Source organism: Malus domestica, chromosome 02, assembly GCF_042453785.1.
Source record: "Malus domestica chromosome 02, GDT2T_hap1".
NCBI classification, from domain to species: Eukaryota; Viridiplantae; Streptophyta; class Magnoliopsida; order Rosales; family Rosaceae; genus Malus; species Malus domestica.
Window position 1 is genome coordinate 25,905,982 of NC_091662.1, and position 16,754 is coordinate 25,922,735.

Consider the following 16,754-nt stretch of genomic DNA (forward strand, 5'->3'; position numbering starts at 1 on the left):
AATATTTAATTAGAATATTAAATACTAAAATAATTAATTAAAGAAAAGTTAAAATAAAAAAAATAATAAAAAAATTATAAAAAAATAATAAAAAACACCCTAAAACCCATGTCTTCCCCTTCCCCATCCCCAACCGCATTCTCCCTCTCCCCCTGCAAACCCCTTAATCCCCTAATCCAATTTTCAAATCAGCCTATGCCCACCACTGAAAGAATGAAAAGAAAAAATGAAAATTGCATTTATGGCTTAGGACCTTCCCTCTTCCATCTTCTTTCAATCTCTTGAATCTCTCTGGAAAACAAGAATTCTTCCTTCAATTTAGATTCAAATAGATTGAGAAATTGGGGCTGGGTTTTAGGTGTCTGCAATGAAGTTTCCGGTCTAACCTTCAAGCATAAGAAATGGCTGGTTTTGATAATGGTGGTAGCCTTCATTTGGTGTAGATGGTGGCACGAAGAGGTCTTCGTCCTCTGTCGTTGCCCGTTGAAGTCGACGATCGCGTTGACCCTCAAGGGAGAAGCTTCATGCGGAAGTGATGGGGGAAAGGGGTGGTGATCAGGGATGGAGTTAGAAAGGGGTGGTGATTAGGGACGGGGTTGGTGACGGGAGAAGGGGTGGCTCGAGTAGGCAATGGAGTTGTGGTGGGAAAAGGGGTGGGGAATGCGGTTGGGGATGGGGAAGGGGAAGACATGGGTTTTAGGGGTTTTTTTTTTTTTTTTTTTTTTAACTTTTCTTTAATTAATTATTTTAGTATTTAATATTTTGATTAAATTATTAATTTTTAAATGCATGGAAAAAAAAATTTTGCCACGCGGCACAAATTTGGTAACCACATTAGCACAATTTTGGATCTCATATTTGCCACGTCATTGCTTAACAGATTTTCTAATGGATGTATGAAATTGAAATAAAATGATAAGCAAATGTATGAAATTGAAGTGTTTTAAAGATGTTGTATGAGGTTGCAATTGACTCCAAACTTGAGGGGGTAAAATGTAATTTACCCTAAAAAAATCTTTGGTCAATTAGAAAGAGCATCAGGTTCGATGATAATACCACTAAATACATTTTATAATAATTCAATTTCAAGTTTGAAAAAAAAATCCTGACTATTTCAATTTCAAATTTTGTTGGTTTTTTATTCAGGTTGAACCAAAAACTCTCCAAGATGCCAGTTCTGTTAAAAGCAGTGTTAAGGTAAATTTTAATTACATTTATTCCACATAGTATACATTATGAATACCTCATTGACAAAATTTATGATATAGGAAGCCCCTCAATAGCTTTTGGCATAGAAATGTCGCTCGACATGTTCATATCAGATTAGACAAATCAATCAACACAATGCCATCACAACGGTTGACAGCTTTGGCATCCACACTATAAATCACAAATATGACAGATCAAAAGGTAATGGTTTTTACACTCCCGTTGTCTATTTTATTTAATTTGTTCTAATTTATCCAATCCAGAAAAAAGTTTTTGGTCTATCTTATTTTCTTTTTATTCATTTTTCTTTTCTATGAATAATATTAGTAAGATCACCTTGGTAAGCAAAATTCGATTATGTAGGCATGGTTGCTTACAAGACAAAAGATTTGTTCTTTGCTTTATGATTTCTAGGCTTTTAGATTAGAATGTAGCTTCAACACCTTGGTATATGATCAAGTATAAGATTGGGGTGATGACACTTACAAACTCTCAAGAAAACCACTTCCCTTTTAAATGAATTTTAAGATCAGCTTTAGCCCATGTTTGTTTAACAATGTTGCATCATTCATTATATAGTTTCAAAAAGATCGTGCATAATTCTTGCTGAATTTGATTTGGTTTTCTTTTGTTTAAGAATAGAGTGAGAAAATCGCAATTCGACCAAGTCTTAAATGATAAATTGAGCCAGATCATTGAGGTCTCTTTGTCAAGTTAAATATTCTTTTTTTTTTTTTTTTTTTTTTTTTTTTTGCATTTGTAATGCTCATTTCTTGACTCAAACATTGCTTATGAAGTGAATAAATTTGCATAATCTTAAATATATTTTTCAATCCTGTAGCAATGAACATGCACCGTTGCTAGTTACCATTTTTTTTTTTTTACAATTATCTCAAAAGGGAGAGAGGGTAATCAAATGGCTAGATTATAGGAAATTTGTTATAATGTATTTTTTGGGGTGAGATTTTAGGGAGGTATAGGAAATAATTAATTCTAATACATAAAGCACCGAAATTATAAAATATAAAAGTTTAATCAAATGTCTGAAAGGTGTAGATGTTAAATTTAGAAAATTCAAAAGTGAGACGCCTATATCAAAAGATCCCTTAATATAATTACCATCTCGATAGATAGATAGTGTGCATTAAAATATATATATATATATATATTCACATCATAATCATATTAAATATATGTAAGTATTGTAGCCAATTCCAAAAAATACAACAAGTTTTTGAACCGAAAAACTTTTATTTAATGTAGAGTTGATATGACATCCCGTCCCAAGATTTATTATATGATATTCTCAGTAGTAGTGAAATGATCAAAATGCCCCTGAGATGCCACGTAGGCCTTCCACATGGACTTCAATTTTCCTTTCACTTTTCCAGTTTTATTTTACTATTTTTGAATAGTACTCATTTTTACGAACACATTGCCGCAGACGAAACTCAATTCGGAGTTATAACGAACAAGCTATGCACGTTTCAAAACTGAGGGCAAAACTAATAATTTTGCACCTTAGGAATTTGTGACTGTTGACTAAATTCAGCTTTTGTTGTCTGAGAGCAACTCCACCCTTGGAGCCCTCCCCCTGGCAATCCACTATTCAATCCACCTAGTGAACGGTAACTGCCCTTAATAAACAGTAATTGCCATTTGCATCTCCACCCTTGGAACCCTCCCTCTGGTAATTGGTAATAAAATATTAATATTTTTTTCTCACCCAATCCATAAAATATTATTATTTTTCCCTAATTTTGACCGATCCTCTCTCTCTTTCTTTCTCTCTCTTTCACAGCAGCAGCCATGGAAGCTTCATCAGCTTTGTCACACATAAGCTTGGCAGGCCTCGCCGTTATGGGGCAAAATCTCGCCCTCAACATCGCTGAGAAAGGGTTTCCGATCTCCGTCTACAACCCTCACGATTTTGTGCTCTCCATCGAACGGCCTAGATCCGTTATTATCCTCGTCAAAGCTGGAGCGGAAGGAGGATGAGGAGGGGAATGAGGACGAGGAGAAAGGGGGACGTAGAGAACACCGAGCACATGCACCGATGCATCACATCAGCTATACGTCACACAGCCCTCAGGCTCTCGGGCTGGCAATCATCGCCGAGCTTGTCGCTCGGGCCTGGCCTGTCCCTCGAGCTCGCATACGTTGGAGCCCCATCCCCCAGCCTTCGGGCCCTTTCTCCTCGCCTATCCCCCGAGCAACCAGCAACGTTGGAGTTGCTCTGATGGTCCTCGTCCAAACCAAATCCATGCATGGTCTAGAAATGTAAACATCAGATAGATTGTGGGCAAGTAGCCCATTAAAATAATATTCATTTAGGGTTTGAAATGCCACATGTCACATCACACTTATCACCCTCACTTTTCTTTCTCTTTTGGCCGGTTCTCTCTCTCTCATTTCTGCTCTCTCTCTACCCACTCAATTATCCCTCACTTTTCTAAAAATTATTCTCTCTATCTAACTCTCAGTACTCTCTCCACCCTCAATGCCTCTTTCTTCTATGTGAAACACAAAGATGGCATTCTCTCTTTATCTCGACTCTGTGCTCACTACACAGAAAACGCAGCAGCAGCACCATCATTTAACCTAACTCCGCCGAGTTTTTCGAACCACCCAAACCACCTTTCTTTATGCCTCTTCAATCAAACAAATCCCTGTCCATTGCTTCTTAGAAATTGAACCCGAGCCTCGAACTAACAAGCTCCAACGAGGAGCAAGTTTCTCTGGCGAGTTTGAGGTTTTTGGAGCTCATGTTCTACTTGAAACAATCCCATGTATTTAGATATCCTCTTGCATGTAAATTTTAGTTGGAAGTTACTAAGATTTGACATGCATGCATTGTGCTTCCTATTTTCAGAATATGGTGAAGGCTTTCGAAGGGAATCCGTCGAATCCGAGGTGGATTCAACCCCCATTACTCCTTTATCTATTCAAAGTAAGTCTCTGGGCCTTGTAGCGGTGTTTTCTACGAGATTTAACATGAAATTTGTGAATTTTGGGACTAAATTCTTGCTCTGCAACTTTCTGGAATTTTCCCCAGTTTTCGACGAAGGACCCGACGGTTGCAAGCCGTTTTCCGTCCACTACTGACCACGGTTGGTCATTGTATTGGTAAATCCTTGTTCTCTCTTTCCTTAGCTTCAATTGGACATATGCATTGTTGAAAATGATTGTGATTAGAAGCTAATTGGAGCTCGGGAATTTATCCAGGCCACACCAGTCCATAAACCGATGACCAGACCCACGATGGGGACCAGGTCGACCCGACCAGAAAAAAAAAGCCCAAAACCCGATCCATGAACCGGCCCAAGCCCACGACCCGTTAACCCTAACCTGAATCAGCGAGATCGACCCGATACATAAAAAAAAAAAGCCCTAAGCCCAAACCCTTGGGCCATTGTACCAGACCCGACCCAATTCTAACATGGATCTTGGAATATTCCTGGAATATTCTCTAGAATATTCTTTGTGTTAACTTTTATGAATTTTTCTCAGAAACCCTCATAGGCTAATTTCAACATCATAAGTCCATTTTTGACATACATATAGGAAAATTCTGAAGTTTTAACATAGTTGACCACCAAGGCATCTCGATTGACTTCTAGGGTTGGCCGTTGACTTTTTCGTCGACTTTTTCCAAAATTTGCTCGGGACCTTCCCTAGCGTATTTCGACGCTCTGATTTTGAATCCTCACTCCGTTTTTCCAAATTAAATCATTTTAGTTGAGTTTTACTAACGGGACCCAATATTATGCTTAGGTGCAAATTTCTATCGAAGACCCCCGCTTTCCTAGCTGCTATGGTTACAACATGTATGTACCTATGAATGGGTCTTCTTTTTTTTTTACGTGTATATATATATATATATGTATGTATGTATGTGTATGTGATTTTCCCAACAACTGCTTTGATAAATTATGCTATGGTATGCCATGTTTAGCTTTACAAATAGACTTTTCGTACACTTCATGTTTTTAATATTATTTGTGAGCATAAACTTGTGGCATGACATCCTTGCATTATATCTGCTCATTATTACAGGTTTGCACAGTGTCTCTTAGTTATTTATTGTCTTGGGCCAAGGACAAGCTTCACGTGTAATTCATGATACGAAATATATAAGTACACAAATTAAACCCTCTTTTTATCAATTGTAGCAAAGTATGTAAGTAGGGATCGTTCTAGGCCGGGGATTAGGAGAGATTGTTAAAACACTTAAAACTGACTCAAAAATGTAACACAAAGTTTAAAACACTAAACTAGACTCAAAGAATGCAAAATTAAACTCTAAAACACTCAAACAACTCAAAAGACTCAAAACTGCCCAAAAACACTCAAAACTGCCTTAAAAACATAATCTGGGCAGTTTTGAACACCAAATTCAAATTTGGACGAAAATAGGTTATAACTTGACTCAAGACACTTAAAAACACAAACTAAATTGAATTCTAACTAATCTAACACTTCAAAATAAAGGGGGATTTGGTTTTGACGAAATTGAAAACAAAACAAAAACTTTGTAAACTAAAACAGATTTTAAAACGAATTTGATTAAAGTGAATGGATGGAAAGCTAGCTAAAGGGTTCTTCTCCACACATGTCACACTTGCATACAAAACGATTTCCAATTGCGTTTCAATGAACCATGAATTCTCAACACCCCAGATTAACCGTGAATTGCACTAATTAACCCTCAGATTTTCCTAAAGTTAGTGAATTGGATGATTGCATACGACAACCCAAAGCATTCCCCACAAGTTCCCTACATGAATTGCATAATAGAGATACAAGCAAGAATCATTAAGTTCTATGAAAACCATAAGCATTGACAAGGCACTTGTTACTATGAATTGCATGAAACTTATGCCAAGAATTTACTTAACACGATTGTGATCAACAACCTTTACTACTTACGAATATAGGTTCATAACGGTTAGGTGAAACTCCCTTATATCCTAACATCAGATTTATGCATGAAAATTAAGCGTGCACTCTCAACCAACACACACAAATCAATTTTAATTCATATCGATAAGCAAATTGAATTCACAACTTATGAAACATAATTAGAAGTAATCAAATCATATAGCAAGCATAAAACATGGTTTCGAATCCCCCCTAGCCAAAGGGGTTTAGTTCCTCATACGCACAAAGCAAAGATAAATAAGTTTAGACATTGAAATCCAAAGAAAGAGAACACCTAGACACTCCAACTTGGACAGCAGGTGCATCCACGAACTTCTCCTTCCTCCTTGCTGCGGCACAAAGCTTGGGGACAGGTTCTTGGGGTTATGAATGGTGTAGAATGGATAGGGGATAGTATGGTGGTGTTTAGGATGGATGGGTGGTGCGGCAAAGGGTGTTTAGGTTCAGGAATTATGGAAGAATGGTGGTGATTGCTGCGGCAGAGAATGGGAAGAGGTTTCTGGTGTGAATTGATGAATTATGAGGGGTGGTAGTTCGGCCAAGGCATAAATAACAATATATATAGACACATAAAACCCTAGGGAAATCAGATATGGACTTGTAGAATCCAAATCCACAAAGAAAAAGGCTTAAACAATCAGAATCCTCAAAGCAAAAGGCCAAAGAGGTGCGGCATCAAAGGAAAGAAAGGATAAGGCTTCTAGAATGCCTTGCAAGGCAAGGAAAAAGGGTTTCTAGAATGCCTTAGGTGCGGCAGGTATATGGAATTGTTCTAGAACCTTTCTTTGCGTCCAAATATGCTTAGGAAACCTTCAATGTTGCTGAAACTTAAGGCTATTTAGGTTTAGGAAAGATCAACCCAAAATAGAAAACTTTAGGCTTAACTTTCCTACTTCAAGTAGGAAACCTTGTTTGAGTAGGAACCCTCATTCTTCTAGGAATCCTTTGTTGATTAAGAATCTTTCTTCAATTAGGACTCCTTTGTTGATTAGGAATCCTTCTTCAATTAGGACTTCTTCGTTGATTAGGAATCCTTCTTCAATTAGGACTCCTTTGATCTCGTCCATTCCTTTCATTCCAAGCATGTGATATCCATTCCAAGCTCAATTTTGCTCCAAAAGGCTCCAAAATGCACTACTTTGCATACTTTGCCCTTAAAACCTGAAAACACATTAAAATAGCTTAAAAGACTAATTTAACTAAGAAAACACAACGTAAATGCACAAGAACAAGCTCACTAAGGCGCATAAATATGCTCCTATCAATTCACATGCACCGTTTACATTCTCTTTGGATCCAGAGTTAAGTGCCAGCTTATCCTTTTGTGTGATGTTTTGGACTTGTATGTGATGCGACTAGCACAACTTACGTGATGTAGTACTAGAATGTAAAACCTACACCCAACCTGTTCCATTGTCTGAATACCTCTGCGATGAACTTGTGTGCCTACATAAATTAATGAGCATTGATTTCTTATGATATCGATTTGAGATTTAATGTTGAGATACCTTGTTGTACCCTACATCTTTGACTCACCTTTGCTGCAGGGTACCTATTACATATTATTATTTTTGGGAAACCATATACCTGTTTTACAGCGAGAGGTTAAACTTTTTCAAAAGGTTTTACAAAACTTTATTTTTAGGCTCACTTACCTTGTTTTTTGCCCTTCCATGATTTTAGTGGCAAAGATTTCTTAATGACAAGGATTGTGGTAAACACTGTTACGTATGAGACTTCTCTTTTTGGTATAAATGTCCTTTCTCTTCTTTTACTGCAATTTATCTATGCTCTGACATCACTTGTGTGATATGAGTTCAATCCTGCTCACATGCACACTCTAAATTAGTCACTTTTAGGTTTTAGTTTATTCACATTTTTCACATTACTACACTTTATGGCTTCGTCATCTTCCAGGTGTTGGCCAGCACATCGCAATTCGGGTGTCCAGGTGGACACTCTGAGTCTGGGTGTGTCAATTTGGTATCAGAGCATAGGTTAGGTAGTATCACTATCATCACACACATGATGTAAGCATTCTCGGTTCTTGAACTCTAACGTCATAATTATGCCACCCGTTGAACACGAAGTATGCCAGCTTTTCATGACTTTTGGGCAACTTGGAACAATTATCGCTGACACTTTTCTATGACTTACCATCCTTCTAGAAGAATGCTTTGACAACCACCATTAGATTTTAAGTGAAGAACCTTATTGCCACAGAAAAACCTAAATTGGAGACATTTTGTTGACCCTGAAGCAGGGTAGCCATATCGATAATTGTGTATCACTTGAAATTTACCGATCAATCCCAACTACAATGCAGCCATCATTACCAACCTATCTCTGTAAATGTTGATGTGGTTGTACTTAACGAAAAAACATCTGAGGGATAGTCACATTTGGTCAATGTCAATCTTTCAAACATAGCAGTTATGATTCCGAATCTTCAGGAAGAAGATCGAATTTTGATAAATTCCAATTTGAGGTAAAGTTAACCACAATTTTCGTTCTCGAGCCTAGGGTAGTTTCACAAACACCAGTTTCCATAATTACATACCAAAAGCAGTAGTCAATGTTCCAAAAAATGACAAAATCACCTCATAGGAGCATCCTTCTTAAACAAATCTTACTTATTCTTCCGACCGTGCCCTAGGTAGTAGTCAACCTGGGTGATGCTACTTGTCAGCAGAACGAGATTGTCTTGTATTCGGGAGTTGTGAACCAGTATCTAGGCGGTGTGATTTCTTTATATTGAAAATACATTGTGATATATGCCAGGACACCAATTCACTATTCCATGGAGACAGACATTACTAGAATACCATAGAAGCATTAGGTAGCGGCACCACCGACATACACACTTAAAAAGACAATTAGAACACTCCAACCAACACTAGTTCCCAAAATTTCTTTTGGTGTTATACTCGTCATTTCGATGAGTATAGGCACCGAAGTACGAGTTGTTATACCTACGGTTAGTAGAAATCCTCAAAGAAGTAAGTATTTTCCCTAGAATTACGAAACCACCTCATAGGACCAATTTCTAACCAGTCGTCCGAAACCATCCACCTGTGCAAGCTCTAACTTGTAATTAGCGTACGATAGTGCAACTTGTTGACGATGTTGTATGATACCCCAGAACTGTAAACCAATATTCAGGCAGTATGATTTATGATACTAGACATATGTTAGTATCTGGGAGTGATACTTTGTGCCAGAACGCCGGTTCACAGTTTCAGGGTAATGAACAATATCAAAATATCATAAATGTGTCGATTAGCGGCACGACTGATAGACTGATTAACAGTGACTACCTAAGTTGAAGAAATTAAAATCATGGAACCTTGGGGGCAAGCCTTGTAGGAGAACAACAAACCCATAGTCATGTCAACAACATTAACCACTAGTCAGTCATATTACCCTTGTTTGTTCAAATACTTCAATCACATGGTACCTTAGTCAGGTACGTCTCGAGATTTCCAATGCCACAAGGCAATTGTGTTATGTCCAGTGCAAGTGTAGTGGTAGGATCATTTCCATTACCAATCTGGTAATGCTAGTTAATCTTATTTCATTGAATTTCATGAATTTCCATATAATCCAAGAGATGGATTAACTACATCATTATTATTTCACTTTTCAATGACCTATCATCCCTATGGTCAGCTCCACTGGAAAACATAAAAAACTGACGCACAAATTAGTCCCAGCTGCAAAGGCGAAACATTTATTAAGAAATGTTGTGAAGGCTTATTAGCACGTGTTGTAGAGGAAGATGACAATTTGGTACAACTAGAAATTGTAAACCCTACCAAACTAAATTCGTGACGTCATTCCTAAATATCTACCTGTCATACCACTAGATTAAGGTGTGAGAGGCACCATTGATCTGTGTCCAGGTATAACACCTATTTACCTTGAACCTTCATCGTATAAACCTCTTGAACCTTCATCGTATAAACCTCTGCTTCCATTCTTGAAGAGCAAAAACCGAACCTTAAGATTGTACATTGTTTACTAGCAATTCAATTGGATGACAATTAAAAACCGTTAAACCATGTCTTAAATTGAAGATCTCTTTGACCAACTCTATAGAACCTGAGCTTTTTTCTAGAATGATATGAAGTTTGGTTGTGACCAGTTAAAGATCAGAAATTATGATGTTCCTAAGACTACGTTCAGGACTCGACATGTTCATTATGAGTTCCTCATGATGTCATGTGGGTTGAAGAATGCTCCAATATTGTTCATGAACTTGACGGATTGTGCATTTTGCTCATGTCCCGTGAGATTCGTGATAACCTTATATGGAACTTCCTTGTTTACTCACAATAATGAATTCAAACTTTCTAAACACCGATGATTTGATCTAAGCAATGCCAATTTTTCTTAGATCATGTTTCTTTTTGGGAGACGTGAGCTCAGCATACGACATTCTTGTCAATCTCAAAAATTGTTGTAGTTGTAGAAAAATTGGAAACCCCTGCAAGGTTTTGCGAAATACTAGGTATCTTTGGTCTTATCGATTACCATTGACGTTATGTGCTAACTTTCTCCACCTTAGCCTTATTCCTTACAAGTTGACCAGGAAAGAAGTTAGTTTCATTTGAGATGTGAATGTGATTAAGTTTCTGACAACTGAGATGTTGTCTCTTACCAACTATCGTTCTTACACTTTTCGATGACACCTTATTTCAGAATTTGCAGTGATACTTCACTGAACGATCTAGCTACGTGCTATGCAGTATGGCAGGGTAACCGCTTATACCTTTGACAGTTGGAACCACATGAAGTGAAATTTCTTACTTATGACTTGGAGTTGACAATTGCTACCTTTAGACTAAAAACTTGATGGCGGTTTCTCTATGGAGAAACATGCCAAAATCTTCATCAACTCCCTTAAACCCCTCAAATACATCTTCACTTGGAGGGAGCTTAATTACAGATGGCGGCGATGGAAGAAATTAATCAACATCTACTTGCACCATCCTGTACTACCCCAGTATAGCAAACGTAGCTACTGAAGACCTTAACAAAAAAACACATGGATGACTCAGCTTTAAAATCCTATTTCAGTTACAACTCACCAGTATTGATGTGACATTACTTACAGATCATCAAGAAACCTTGTTAACTAATTTCCAAGTCCTACCCTTCTATTTTTTACTTGGGATGAAAAATGAGATTGCTTTGGCATTAAGCAAGAACTTGATTCGTCAGCTAGTCAAAGCAGGAAAAAAGAACCATTCAAGTTGTTACAATCACTTCTTATATCCGGATGGATATGGAAGAATATCACCATGAGATTGCTTTGGCATTAAGCAAGAACTTGATTCGTCAGCTAGTCAAAGCAGGAAAAAAGAACCATTCAAGTTGTTACAATCACTTCTTATATCCGGATGGATATGGAAGAATATCACCATGGACTTCATGTACGGGTAGCCTTGTACACATGGAGACTATGATGATGTTTCGGTGATTGTTGACCGACTTACTAATGTGCCTATCTTTTGTTGGTCCACGAGGACACCCTCTAGACATTGACAGAATCTCATCCCACATTTATTCTTATTTTATTCCCTAGCGCTGGAAATTTACGAACGCCCCTGGGCAAATACATGGATTTCATGCGTGAACATTTGAGTCCTTATCATTCTGTGTCTTTTTTCATGTCTTTCTAGGTAGTACGTGTTCTTACGAACACGTGAGTGCGAATGATGTGTAACTCAGACTATTTAAGCACTTTTCCTATTAAGGGGCAAAATAATTATTTTGCACCCTCGGGATTCCATTTCTTGTTTATCGAGACAATAGTGAATTGTCGATATTGCGGGTTGTAGACTATAATATCGATAACTTATTTGTTGGGTTCGTTAAGCAAGTGAGCAAGTAGGCCTGTCTTTGGTAGTATTTTATTCATTAGGCCTCGTACCTAATTAATTATTGTTTGGGCTAGACCCAAAGACACACACGCACACCTACACTCGTAGTGCTCGTCACTACGATCGCGTGGACGCAAGCGATATGGAATTCAAAGAAACCACTATGCCAAAGAGGTTACATAGGAAATGGAGAAACGTGTGAGAGACTAGTATCCGTACTTCTTCCTTGATTAAATTCAGTTGTTTAAATTTCGAGGACAAAATTTTCTTAAGGGGGGTAGATTGTGACATCTCGTCCCAAGATTTATTATATTTTATTCTCAGTGGTAGTGAAATGATCAAAATACCATTGAGATGCCACGTAGGACTTCCGCGTGGACTTTAATTTCAGTTTTCTAGTTTTATTTTACTTTTTTCAAATAGTACTCATTTTTATTAACATGTGGCCGCAGACAGAACTCAATTCAGAGTTATAATGAACAAGTTATACAAGTTTCAAAACTGAGGGCAAAACTGATAATTTTGCACCTTGGAAATTTGTGACAACTGACTAAATTCATCTTCTGCTGTCTGATGGTCCTCGTGCAGACCAAATCCATGCATGGTCTAGAAATTTGAACATCAAATAGACTGTGGGCACGTAGCCCATTAAAATAATATAATTTTGGGTTTGAAAACCCACATGTCCCATCACACTTGTCAGCCTCGATTTTCTTTCTTTTTTGGTCGGTTTTTTCTCTCTCTCTCTCATTCCTGCTCTCTCTACCCACTCAACTCTCCCTCACTTTTCTGAAAATCATTCTCTCTCTCTCTAACTCTTGGTACTCTCTCTACCCTCACCACCTCTTTCTTCTCTGTGAAACACGGAGATAGCCATCTCTCTCTATCTCGACCTCATTGCACAGAAAACGCAGCAGCACTACCACCACCTAACCTAACTTCGGCGAGTTTTCGAACCACCCAAACCATCCTTCTTTATGCCTCTTCAATCAAACAAATCCCTGTCCATTGCTTCTTAGAAATTGAACCCGAGCCTCGAACTAACAAGCTCCAACGAGGAGCAAGTTTCTCTGGCGAGTTTGAGGTTTTTGGAGCTCATGTTCTACTTAAAATAATCCCAGATATTTAGATATCCTCTTGCATGTATATTTTAGTTGGAAGTTACTAAGATTTGACATGCATTCACTGTGCTTCTTATTTCCACTAACTAGTGAAGGCTTTCGAAGGGAATCCGTCGAATCTGAGGTGGATTCGACACCCATTACTCTTTTATCTATTCAAATTAAGTCCTTGAGCCTTGTAATGGTGTTTTCTACGAGATTTAACATGAAATTCGTGAATTTTGGGACTAAATCCATGCTCTGCAACTCTCTGGAATTTTCCCCAATTTTTAGAGAAAGACCTGGCAGTTGCAGGCCATTTTCCGTCGACTCTCAGCCACGGCTAGTCCTTGTATTGGTAAATCCTTGTTCTCCCTTTCCTTAGCTTCAATTTGACATATGAATTGTTGAAAATGATTGTGATTCGAAGCTAATTGGAGCTCGGGAATTTATCTCGGCCAAACCAGCCCAAAAACCGACGACCGGACCCGTGATGGAGACCGGGTCGACCCGACCAGAAAACAAAAAGCCCAAAACCTGATCCATGAATCGACTCAAGCCCACGACCCGTTAACCCTAACCCAGATCCAACCCTGATCTGCGAGACCGAACCGATAAAAAAAAACAAAACTAAAAGAGGGCCAAAACCCAAACCTTAAGCCCAAACCCTTGGGCCATTATACTCGACCCGACCCAATTCTTAAATGGATCCTAGAATATTCTCTTGTGTTGACTTTTATGAAATTTTCTCGGAAACCCTCATAGGCTAAGTTCGACATCCCAATTCCATTTTTGACATCTATTTAGGAAAATTCTGAAGTTTTAACATATTTGACCACCAAGCCATCTCGGTTTACTTTTAGGGTTGACCATTGACTTTTTTGTTGACTTTTTACAAAATTTACTCGGGACCCTACCTAGCATATTTCAACGCTCTGATTTCGAATCAGCACTCCATTTTTCCAAATTAAATCATTTTAGTTGAGTTTTACTGACATGACCCAATATTATGCTTAGGTGCAATTTCTATCGAAGACTCCGACTTTCCTAGCTGTTATGGTTACGACATGCATGTACCTGTGAGTGGGTCTTTTGTTTTTACATATATATATATATATATATATATATATATATATATATATATATGTGTGTGTGATTTTCTTAACAACTGCTTTTATATATTATGATATGGCATGCCATGCTTAGCTTTACAAATAGACTTTTCGTACACTTCATGTTTTTAATATTATTTGTGAGCATAAACTTGTGGCATGATATCCTTGCGTTTTATCTGCTCATTATTACATGTTTGCACGGTATCTCTTAGTTATTTGTACTATCCTGGGCCAAGGACCATCTTCACGTGTGGTTCACATACACCATTTACATTCGCTTTAGATCCAGAGTTAGGTGTCAGCCTGTCCTTTTTTGTAATGTTTTGGACTCGTATGTGATGTGACTAGCGTAGCTCATGTGATGTAGTACTAGAATGTAAAACATACACCCAACCTGTTCCATTGTCTGAATACCTCTGCAATGGACTTGTGTGCCTATTAAATTAATGAGCATTGATTTCTTATGATATCCATTTGAGATTTAATGTTGAGATACCTTGTTGTTGTACCCTACATCTTTTACTCACCTCTGCTGCAGGGTACCTATTACATATTATAATTATAATATTTTTGGGAAACCATATACTTGTTTTACAACGAGGGGTTACACTTTTCGGAAAGGTTTTACAAAACTTTATTTTTCATGCCCACTCACTCTTGTTTTTCGCCCCTCTAGGATTTTAGGGGCAGAGGTTTTTGTGACGACGAGGATTGTGGTAAAAGCTGTTACGTAGGAGACTTCTCATTTCGGTATAAATGTCCTTACTCTTCTTTCACTGCAATTTATCTATGCTCTGACATCACTTGTGTGATATGGGTTCAATCCCGCTCACATGCGCACTCTAAATTAGTCACTTTTAGGTTTTAATTTATTCACATTTTCCACATCACTACACTTTATGGCTTCGTCACCTTCCAAGTGTCGGCCATCACATCACGATTCAGGTGTCCAGGTGGACACTCCAGATCGGGGTGTGTAAGTTGACACCTAGCCCCCAATGTTTTTTTTTTAATTTTTTTTATAGAAAACAAAATAATTATCAAACGGTCCCTTAAAGTGGAAAAATCATTATGCAAACATAAAACAAAAGCATAAGACTCTTTTTGGATAAAGAGAAAACTGGTTCATGAACCTTAAATATGTGCGAGAATTAGTCTATGAATTTGTTACAAAGTGGACGGTAGCCCTTTTCAGTAACAGAGTTATAATTTTTGTCTAAAATAAAAGTTTAAGAGAACAAATAACAAAAAAACAAAAGTTCTTATTGAATTACTCATTCTAACAAGTTCAATGATCAATTCTCACCACTTTTTAATGCAAAAATCAAAGCTCTAATTCGACTACAAATTCAAGAACTAATGCTCTCATGTTTTTGTTTTTTTTGGAAGCATTGACGTCAATTCCACTTTTTCTTTAAAGAAATATAGATGCCACATCTTTTCTGTTGAATAGTAATGCTTTCTTTCCTAGTCATTGTGGAAGAGTATATCCACATCGTTTGAGTTCAAAGGGTCGACAGATGCATGCATTTTGATTAGGAGATGTGTCATTAATTGTTGAGGTAGTATATGCCCTTTGCTTAGTTTTAGAGTAAACTATAGTAATGATCTCTTAACTTTAACCCAATTGGAGCAATGGTTGCTGAACTAAAAATCCATTACTATTGGTCTTTCAACTCATCAAAACGTGCAGTTATGGTCCATCAACTAAAAATTCATTACCATTGGTCATTCAACTTTAATCCAACTGGAGAAATGGTCCTTCAACTTTAATCCAATTGGAGAAATGGTCCCTAAACTTTAACCCAATTGGAGCAATGGTCTCTCAACTTTAACCCAATTGTAGCAATGGTCATTCCAACATAACTCATTTTGACAAAATTCTGACGAAGTTGACGAAAATGACTATAGCTACATGTTTTGATGAGTTGAGAGACCCCAATTGTAGCAATGATAATTCAAACATAACTTATTTTGACAAAATTCTAACAAAGTTGACCAAATGGACCATAACTACACATTTTGATGAGTTGAGGAACCAATGGTAATGGATTTTTAGTTGAGGGACCATTGCTCCAATTTGATTAAAGTTGAAAGACATTTGCTACAATTTACTCTTAGTTTTACTAGGCAACAAACTCCCACCTCGGTTTCCTAAGTGAAACCAAGTGTAATATGAAAAATCTAAAATTTATACAACTCAGATAGGGTTTCTCAAACTGTTGGGGGTAGATTCCAGGGGTAAAATTGAAATTTTACTAAACTACCGTTTAACCAATTTGGAAAAGGATCCTCACCGGATTCTTTTTCTAGGATCTTGTGATCTCACATGTTCATTGTACATCGTGCGGTCAAAAATCATTTTAAAATTTAAATTTTAAAATTAAATATGAACAGTCTCTGACAAAAACTTACAGCATGATATATGATGAATGGATGAGATCACAAGATCCCTAGGAAAATGATCATCGCTGGATCTTTTACCAACCAATTTAATCTTCTTA